The 7,872-nt window shown below is 41.3% G+C and overlaps 1 non-coding gene across 1 annotated transcript; it reads right to left on the reverse strand.

Moving 5' to 3' along the window:
• Positions 1 to 244: 244 nt before the first annotated feature.
• Positions 245 to 351, reverse strand: LOC125497195 (small nucleolar RNA R71). The gene has a single exon (XR_007273829.1). It is a non-coding gene; the product is annotated as a small nucleolar RNA R71 (small nucleolar RNA).
• Positions 352 to 7,872: the final 7,521 nt, after the last annotated feature.

The following is a 7,872-nucleotide window of genomic DNA, read 5'->3' on the forward strand; positions in this document are numbered from 1 at the left end:
CCAACAGAATCAGTTTAGCGGGCATCCATCTAAAGACCCTGCAAATAATTTACAACGGTCTCAACAACCCTGTCGTACCGTTAAGCACCAAGGGGTCACTCCTGATCAGTTGAAGGTGGTCATGGTCTTCGAATTTTCATCAAAGGAAAAGGCACAAAAATGGCTGAACGATGTTATTGAAACTGAGTGCAGTGCTATATCTGATGCATTCCTGAAAGAGTACGACCCTCCCACCAAGACTGCAGAAATAAGACATCAACTTGCTACCTTTCAACAAGAACCCGATGAAACACTGAAGGAAGCATGTAATAGGTTCAAGGATCTGCAGAGAGAATGCCCACACCACAATCTGGATAAGTGGTTCATCACCCAAGCATTCTACAATGGTCTACCACCTCATATCAAGAGTACAATAGATTCATCTGCAGGGGGTATCTTCCTAGATAAGGGGGTAGATGAATTGTACAATTTTCTGGCCAACTTTGTAGCAGATGATCATAGTTCCTCCAGGACTATTACAAAGAAAAAGTTGGCATGAAGATGGACTCACTGAAATCTTCGCAATCTAGTATTCCTCCTATGAGTATTAATACGATGTCTTCCATGGCTCCTATTACTTCTTCCTTTTGTGAAGTGTATGGTGTTCAAGGCCAATCTGGTCATGATTGTTGCTACAGTCAACCTGATCCGAATCAGATGGAGCATGCAAATACTTTTCAGTAGAGACCACACAACCCCTACTCTAACACTTACAACCCAGGTTAGAGAGATCATCATAATTTTTCCTACAAGAACAACAATGTTCAGAATCCTCAACCTCCACCACAATCTTCCTACCAACCACCACATCAAAACCCACCACAACATGCTGCTAGACAACGTATTATCAAGAGGCTACTCAAAACCCCCCTCCTGGTTTCAATAGGCCTTCACACCAAGGCTATCATCAACAAGTTTCTCATAATGCCAGTTCTCAAGAGCCTACTATGTCTCTTCTAATGAAAATGATGGTTTCTATGCAGAAAAATAATGAGGAGAGAATCAAGGAGTTGAAGAACACCACCAAACACTTGGAGACTCAACTTGCTCAGGTGGCTGTAAATAATGCACAGAGGCAACCAAGTCATCTGCCGGGGCAACCAATTCCTAAAGAGAGTGCTAATGCCGTCACTCTTCGAAGTGGTACACAGTATGATGCCCCACCTATGCCTACTGATGATTCACTACCTCCAGTTCAGAATGCTGCTCTGGATGAAAATGAAGGTGAGGATAGCTCCAGAACTGGCGTTGAGCGCGGGAAAGTAGATGAAGCAGAGAAACGCAAGGAGAAGGTCGATCAACAACTTGGTAAATTTATGTCTATGGTCAAAAATCTAGAGGTGACGGTTCCTTTCACTGATTTAATTTCTCAAGTACCTGTCTATGCCAAGTTTCTGAAAGATATCATCACTAAAAAGAAAGATTTTGGTGAGATAGATAGAGTTGCTTTAACTGAAGAATGCAGGGATGTTCTACAAAATAAAATTCCACCAAAAATTTATAGATAAGATCCTGGTAGTTTTTCCATCCCTTGTCATGTGGGTGCTTTATTTATAGATAAGGCTTTGTGTGATCTAGGTGCTAGTGTATCTGTTATGCCTTTATCTATCTGTAATAAACTGAACTTGGGTGCTTTAAAGTGCACAGAGATTACTCTACAGATGGCATATCGATCTGTGAAATATCCTTTAGGTATTCTAGAGGATGTACCTGTTAGAGTTGGAAAATTCTATATTCCTGTGGATTTTGTAGTACTTGATATGGAAGAAGATAGTCAAATTTCCATTATTTTGGGTAGACCTTTTCTATGTACTATAGGTGCTGTTATTGATGTAAAATCTGGCTCTCTGACTTTGAGTGTTATTGACGATACTGTTACTTTTAAGTTAACCAATGCTATTAAGTATCCTATGCTTGAGCACACATGATGCAGGATTGACATAGTCGATGAGATCTCGAGAGTTAGTTTTTCACAATTTCTGTCAGATGAATTATTGGAGACAAGTCTTGATCTGAATGATGGCCTTGACATTGATACGATAGCAGATTGTAAGGTAATGGAGACTATTGCTCTACTTTCGAACCACAGGTAAAGAAGTTAGAACTTAAACCTTTACCTTCTCACCTAAAATATGCATTTCTTGATGACGTTGAGGAATGCCCTGTGATTGTCAGTACTAAACTCACAGATAGCCCAGCTTTCACAACTTCTTTTCATGCTTCGCATGCACAAGAAGGCTATTGGGTATAGTATTGATGATCTAAAGGGCATTAGTTCTGATTTTTGCATGCATAGAATTAACTTCGAAGAAAATCATCGCCCTTGCATACAACCCCAAAGACGTTTGAATCCTAATATGCAAGAAGTTGTGAAAAAGAAAATTATGAAACTACTTGACGCGGGCATAATGTTGTTAAGAATGATAGGGATGAACTAATTCCTACTCGTACTGTTACAGGTTGGCGAATGTGTATTGATTATCGCAGATTAAACACAGACACTTTGAAAGATCATTTTCCTCTCCCTTTTATTGATCAGTTGTTTGAAAGATTAGCAAAACATAACTTTTTTCTGTTATTCGGATGGATATTCAGGTTTCTTTCAGATTCCCATTCACCCAGCCGATCAGGAAAAGACGACATTCTCTTACCCCTACCGCACTTTTGCATATCGCATAATGCCTTTTGGTTTGTGCAACACCCCTGCCACATTTCAGAGATGTATGGTGGTCATTTTTTCTGATTTCATCGAGAATATCATGGAGGTATTTATGGATGATTTTAGTGTTTATGGTTCTGACTTTGATGTGTGTTTGCTTAATCTCTCTCAAATTCTGAAACGTTGTTCTAAGGTTAATCTGGTTATTGGGAAAAGTGCCACTTCATGGTGAATGACGGAGTGGTACTTGGACTACTCATATCTGAGTCTGGCATCCAGGTGGATAGAACAAAAATTGAGGTGATTGAGAAACTTCCTCCTCATGTGAATGTCAAGGGAGTGAGGTGTTTTCTGGGTCATGCGGGTTTCTATCGCATATTTATAGAAGACTTTTCAAAATTTGCAAAACTCCTTACTCAATTGTTACTCAAGGATGCCACTTTTGATTTTACTAATGCGTGTATGGAGTCTTTTGACAGGATTAAGGAAGCATTGATCACTGCCACTATCATACAACCTCGCACTGGAGTCTCCCTTTCGAGATCATGTGTGATGCTAGTGATTATGCAGTTGGTGATGTGCTTGGTCAACGGAAAAACAAAGTCCTCCATGCCATCTATGCCAGCAAGACCTTAGATGAAGCCCAGGTCAACTATGCTACTACAGAGAAAGAGTTGTTGGCCAGTGTTTATGCTTTTGACAAGTTTCGGACCTACCTCATAGGTTCGAAAGTGATTGTCCATATTGACCATGCTGCGCTGAGTATCTATTGGCCAAGAAGGAGGCCAAACCACGACTTATATGATCGATACTCTTACTATAAGAGTTTGATTTAAAGATCCGCGACAAGAAGGGTGCTGAGAATGTAGTTGCAGATCATCTCTCTCGGTTGAGATTTGAGTCAAGTGCTGACGGTCCCATAGATGATGCTTTTCTAGATGACCATCTTTTTGCCGTGTCTACTCAATCTCCCTGGTATGCTGACTTTTCTAACTATTGTGTTAGTGGTTCTCATCCTCCTCATTTGACTTATCAACAGCGCAAGAAGTTTTATCATGATGTCAAGCATTATTATTGGGAAGACCCACTCTTATACAAGAACTGCTCAGATGGCTTGTTCCGACGATGTATAGCTGATTAGGAGATAGTTGGGATTCTACAACATTGTCATAGTATGCCATGTAGTGGATATCTTGGCTCACAAACTTCAACTATTAGAGTTCTCCAAAGTGGATTTTATTGGCGTACTATTTTCAAAGATGCTCGTGCCTTTGGTCTTTCTTGTAATGAATGCCAACGAACAAGAAATATTTTAAAGAGACAGGAGATGCCACATATGGGAATTTTGGAGATTGAACCATTTGATGTATGGGGCATTGATTTCATGGGACCTTTCCTTTTTTCTTATGGAAACAGGTATATATTGGTTGCTGTGGAATATGTGACTAAGTGGGTTGAAGTTGTGGCTTCCAATACCAATGATTCTAAGGTAGTCATGAAGCTTTTCAAGAAGGTTATTTTTCCTCGATTCGGAGCCCCGAGAGTCTTGATCAGTGATAGGGGATCTCACTTTCATCAGAGAACCTTCAAAGCTTTACTGAAGAAATATGGAGTCACTCATAAAGTTGGTTTAGCTTATCATCCTTAGACTAGTAGTCAAGTTGAAGTCTCCAATCATCAGATCAAGCGCATCTTGGAGAAGGTAGACAACGGGTCAAGGAAAGATTGGTCACAAAAATTGGATGACACTCTATGGGATCTGCAAACCGCCTTTAAGACACCTCTAGGAACCACCCCATATCGATTGTTCTATGGCAAAGCTTGTCATTTACTAGTTGAAATAGAGTATCTCTCAGCTTGGGCCACTAAAGAAATCAACCTGGATTTGGAGGCTGCAGGGGAGGCAAGACTTCTTCAATTGAATGACTTAGATGAGCTTTGACTGGAAGCATATGAAAAGCACAAACTTTACAAGGAGAAAACAAAGAGATTTTATGACAAAATGATTGTGAAGCGGGAGTTTCATGTTGGTGACAAAGTTCTATTATACAACTCTAAACTACGACTCTTTCCTGGAAAGCTTAAGTCAAAATGGTCTGGACCTTTTGTTGTCACTAACATGAAAGCACATGGAGCTATTGAAGTGGCTAATGCAGATGGGACGAAGTTTAAAGTGAACAGGCAGCGTCTGAAACTGTACCATGAGGGCGCTTTCATCGACCAAGTAAAGGTTATGTATCTAGACACTCCCTGATTTTGAAATTAAAGGTACTACGGTCGTGCGGGACCATCTAAACCAGCGCTTTGCGGGAGGCAACCCATCTTTTTTTTCTGTTTTTTTTTTTTAGTTTAAATTATTTCTTTTTGATTTTCATCTTTTTGTTATTGTTTTAGAGAGGTGAGGGAGAGTGTACTGATATCTAGACGAGTTTAGTGTGTGCAGGAGGCAAATCATATGACATCGGGAAATTTTGACGAAAAAATGTGAGAAATAAAACCGCCCGGTCAATCGGGCGAGTTCGCGCGACCATGTGCGTAGTCGTTTCAAGCCAGAACGAAAAAATTTTTTTGGAACAAAGTAACGTAATTTTCGCCCGGTCAACCAGGCAGGGCCGACCGACCGGGCACGCAAGCAAAATTTGAGTTCTGGTGCCTGGTCAACCGGGCGAAAAAAAAGCTGAGCTATATCTGGAAATCGCCGGACCGGGCGGATTTCCTTTACTTGCGAAAACCCAGCGTAGAGAAAGAAAAACAAGAAAAAAAAATCTCGCTCGGTCGACCGGGCGGGCCAGCCCGACAGATCTACTTGTACACATCTTTTCACCCTCCTCTTCATTATTTCTTTTCATCCTCTCTCAATTCTTCATCCTCTCCAAACCCTCCTTTTCTCTCTCCTCACTACCTCCATATCCACTCCTTCTCCCACCTTTCCTCACTCACCAATTTCATCTCCTCTTTCAAATTTTCTCCACCCTACTTCTTTTTCTTCATCTTTTTTCACAACAAAATTAAGAAATTTCCCATATTTTCTCCCTCTCACTTCAATTCACCTTCTCACACATCTTCACCATGTCAAGGCCAAGCAAAAGGAGGCAAAGCTCAAGAGGGAAATCAAGCAATCAAATCCCACCGAATTCAACTTTTCCTGAGGTAATTTTTAAATCTTTAGAGCAAAAACAAAAGTTTCAAAAGTTGGAATATTATCCCCACTCGCTTTGTTGATTCACAATCTTTGCATACTTTGGGTATATTTGCTGATACCAAGAATTTGTTTGAGAAACTGGGCTTAGGAACTATGTTTGGCATGTTATTTTGGACTTTTAGGCACCTCACACTTGAATTTTTGAGTTCCCTAGAAGTAGGGAACAAAAATCAGATTCTTCGTGTTCACCTCATGAATGAGGATCGAGAACTCACACTAGGCCAATTAGCTGCTATTTTTGGCCTACCATAACTGAGGACCATCGCCACCCTCCCCACATTCGCATAAACACATTGTGGGCAGCCTTTACGGGAGAAGAGGAAGTGAACACCCAACACATGTCTGCTGACCATTTACACTTTCCCAGTCTTCGCTACTTGCAGCGATTCCTGGGATTCACACTTTTTGGGCGTGCTGAGCCCAAATCCTGTCAAAAACAGGAGATTTTTCTGATGAAAAGTTATCTGTTTCCTGAGTTCAACTATGCTTTGTGCCTTCCTTACTTATTTGTGTCCCAGCTAAAACGGACTACAACTAGTTTGCCTGCGACATTTGAGGATGGTAGTTTTAGGGGGCAACCTTTTGTTTTAGGTGGCCTTATTACCGCTATCTCTGTTCAGTTTGGTTATGTGCCTGACATCAACAATGCAGTAGCTGGTCCTGCAGAGAATGGCATTGATTATATGATCAATGCCAAGTGGATAACTGCCCAATCAGCCAATAAGTTTAGGTGGTACATTGCCAAGAAGGAGTCAATCCTTCTTCCTAACCGCGCCCAGACCCGCCTTGAGCCTGGTGTAGGTTCGTACCTACTTCCTTTACGCGGTCAGGAGCCCATTGCCAGAAGACCTTTGAGGACCTACCATAGGCAGTCCACTGGGGAAGCCTCTTCCTTTGCGGACCTTATGATAGCCGCCCTTACCCGCATTGAGTAGGGATAACAGTCCCTTACTTCCCAGATGGGCCGTCTTGAGCTCGGTCAGGCCACCATTCAGACCCACATGACCACCCTGGACACACGCTTGACCACCGTGGAGTCCGACATGCGCCACGCCCTCTACCCCATCTGTCATGACTGCTACCACTAGGGGCTTATTACCCATGATGCCACCCATCCCTCTTGGTATACGCCACATGTACCTAACCCCATTGACCATGTTGGGGAGGGCACTTCTGGCCCTGTTTTCTTTGGTGCTGCAGGTACTTCTGGTGACGGTTTTACGGCTGATATGTCTGATGATGAGATGTGAGTTCTTTTTTTCCCTCTTGCTGCAATGAGATCATTGTCGAGTTCATCTTAGGGGGAAATATGCTGTAAGTACACCCCCTCCCTTTTTATTGCTTTTTAGTGTAGTCAGTTTAGTTAGTTTGCTTTTCGTAGTTTAGTTTCATTGCTTTCCTAAAAACAAAAAAAAGGCGAAAAAATCAGATATTCTTGAAAAAATACCAAAGATTTGACTTGATTAGTGTGATTGCTTCCCTGTGCCCCATGATATTCTTTGAAAGTGTATTTGGGCTCTTTATCTGGATAGTTGGGGACTTGAGATTGTGATGCTGGAATGTGAACTCTAAATGCCTTGACCTTAAGTGAGTTTTGATGATAACGTGCTTATCTTAACTGCATACTTGAATTGGTTAGACTATGAGGATTCATTTTTGCCAATGGATTCATTTCTATATCCATTCTGTTTCTTGTGTGTTAGTTCCTCATTAGCTGATTGATCTTGACTTTAACAATGTACTTTTTGATATCTGATGACTTGTGGCAATTGCTGTGATAGAGGCATTCTTTTGTTTGATTCCTAAGCCTCAGAGTGATTTTTTTTCAGATATACTATTATCCTCCTTAGCCCCGCTGAGCCTAATGACCATTTCATGTTACTAAACTTCCCTACATGCCTATGACCCTTATTTTGATATTAATCCCAAGCCTAGCTTGGGGAAGCATCTGTTTAAGCTAGTATCTGAAATA

This window comes from Beta vulgaris, chromosome 4 (genome assembly GCF_026745355.1).
Source record: "Beta vulgaris subsp. vulgaris cultivar EL10 chromosome 4, EL10.2, whole genome shotgun sequence".
Classification (NCBI taxonomy): domain Eukaryota; kingdom Viridiplantae; phylum Streptophyta; class Magnoliopsida; order Caryophyllales; family Amaranthaceae; genus Beta; species Beta vulgaris.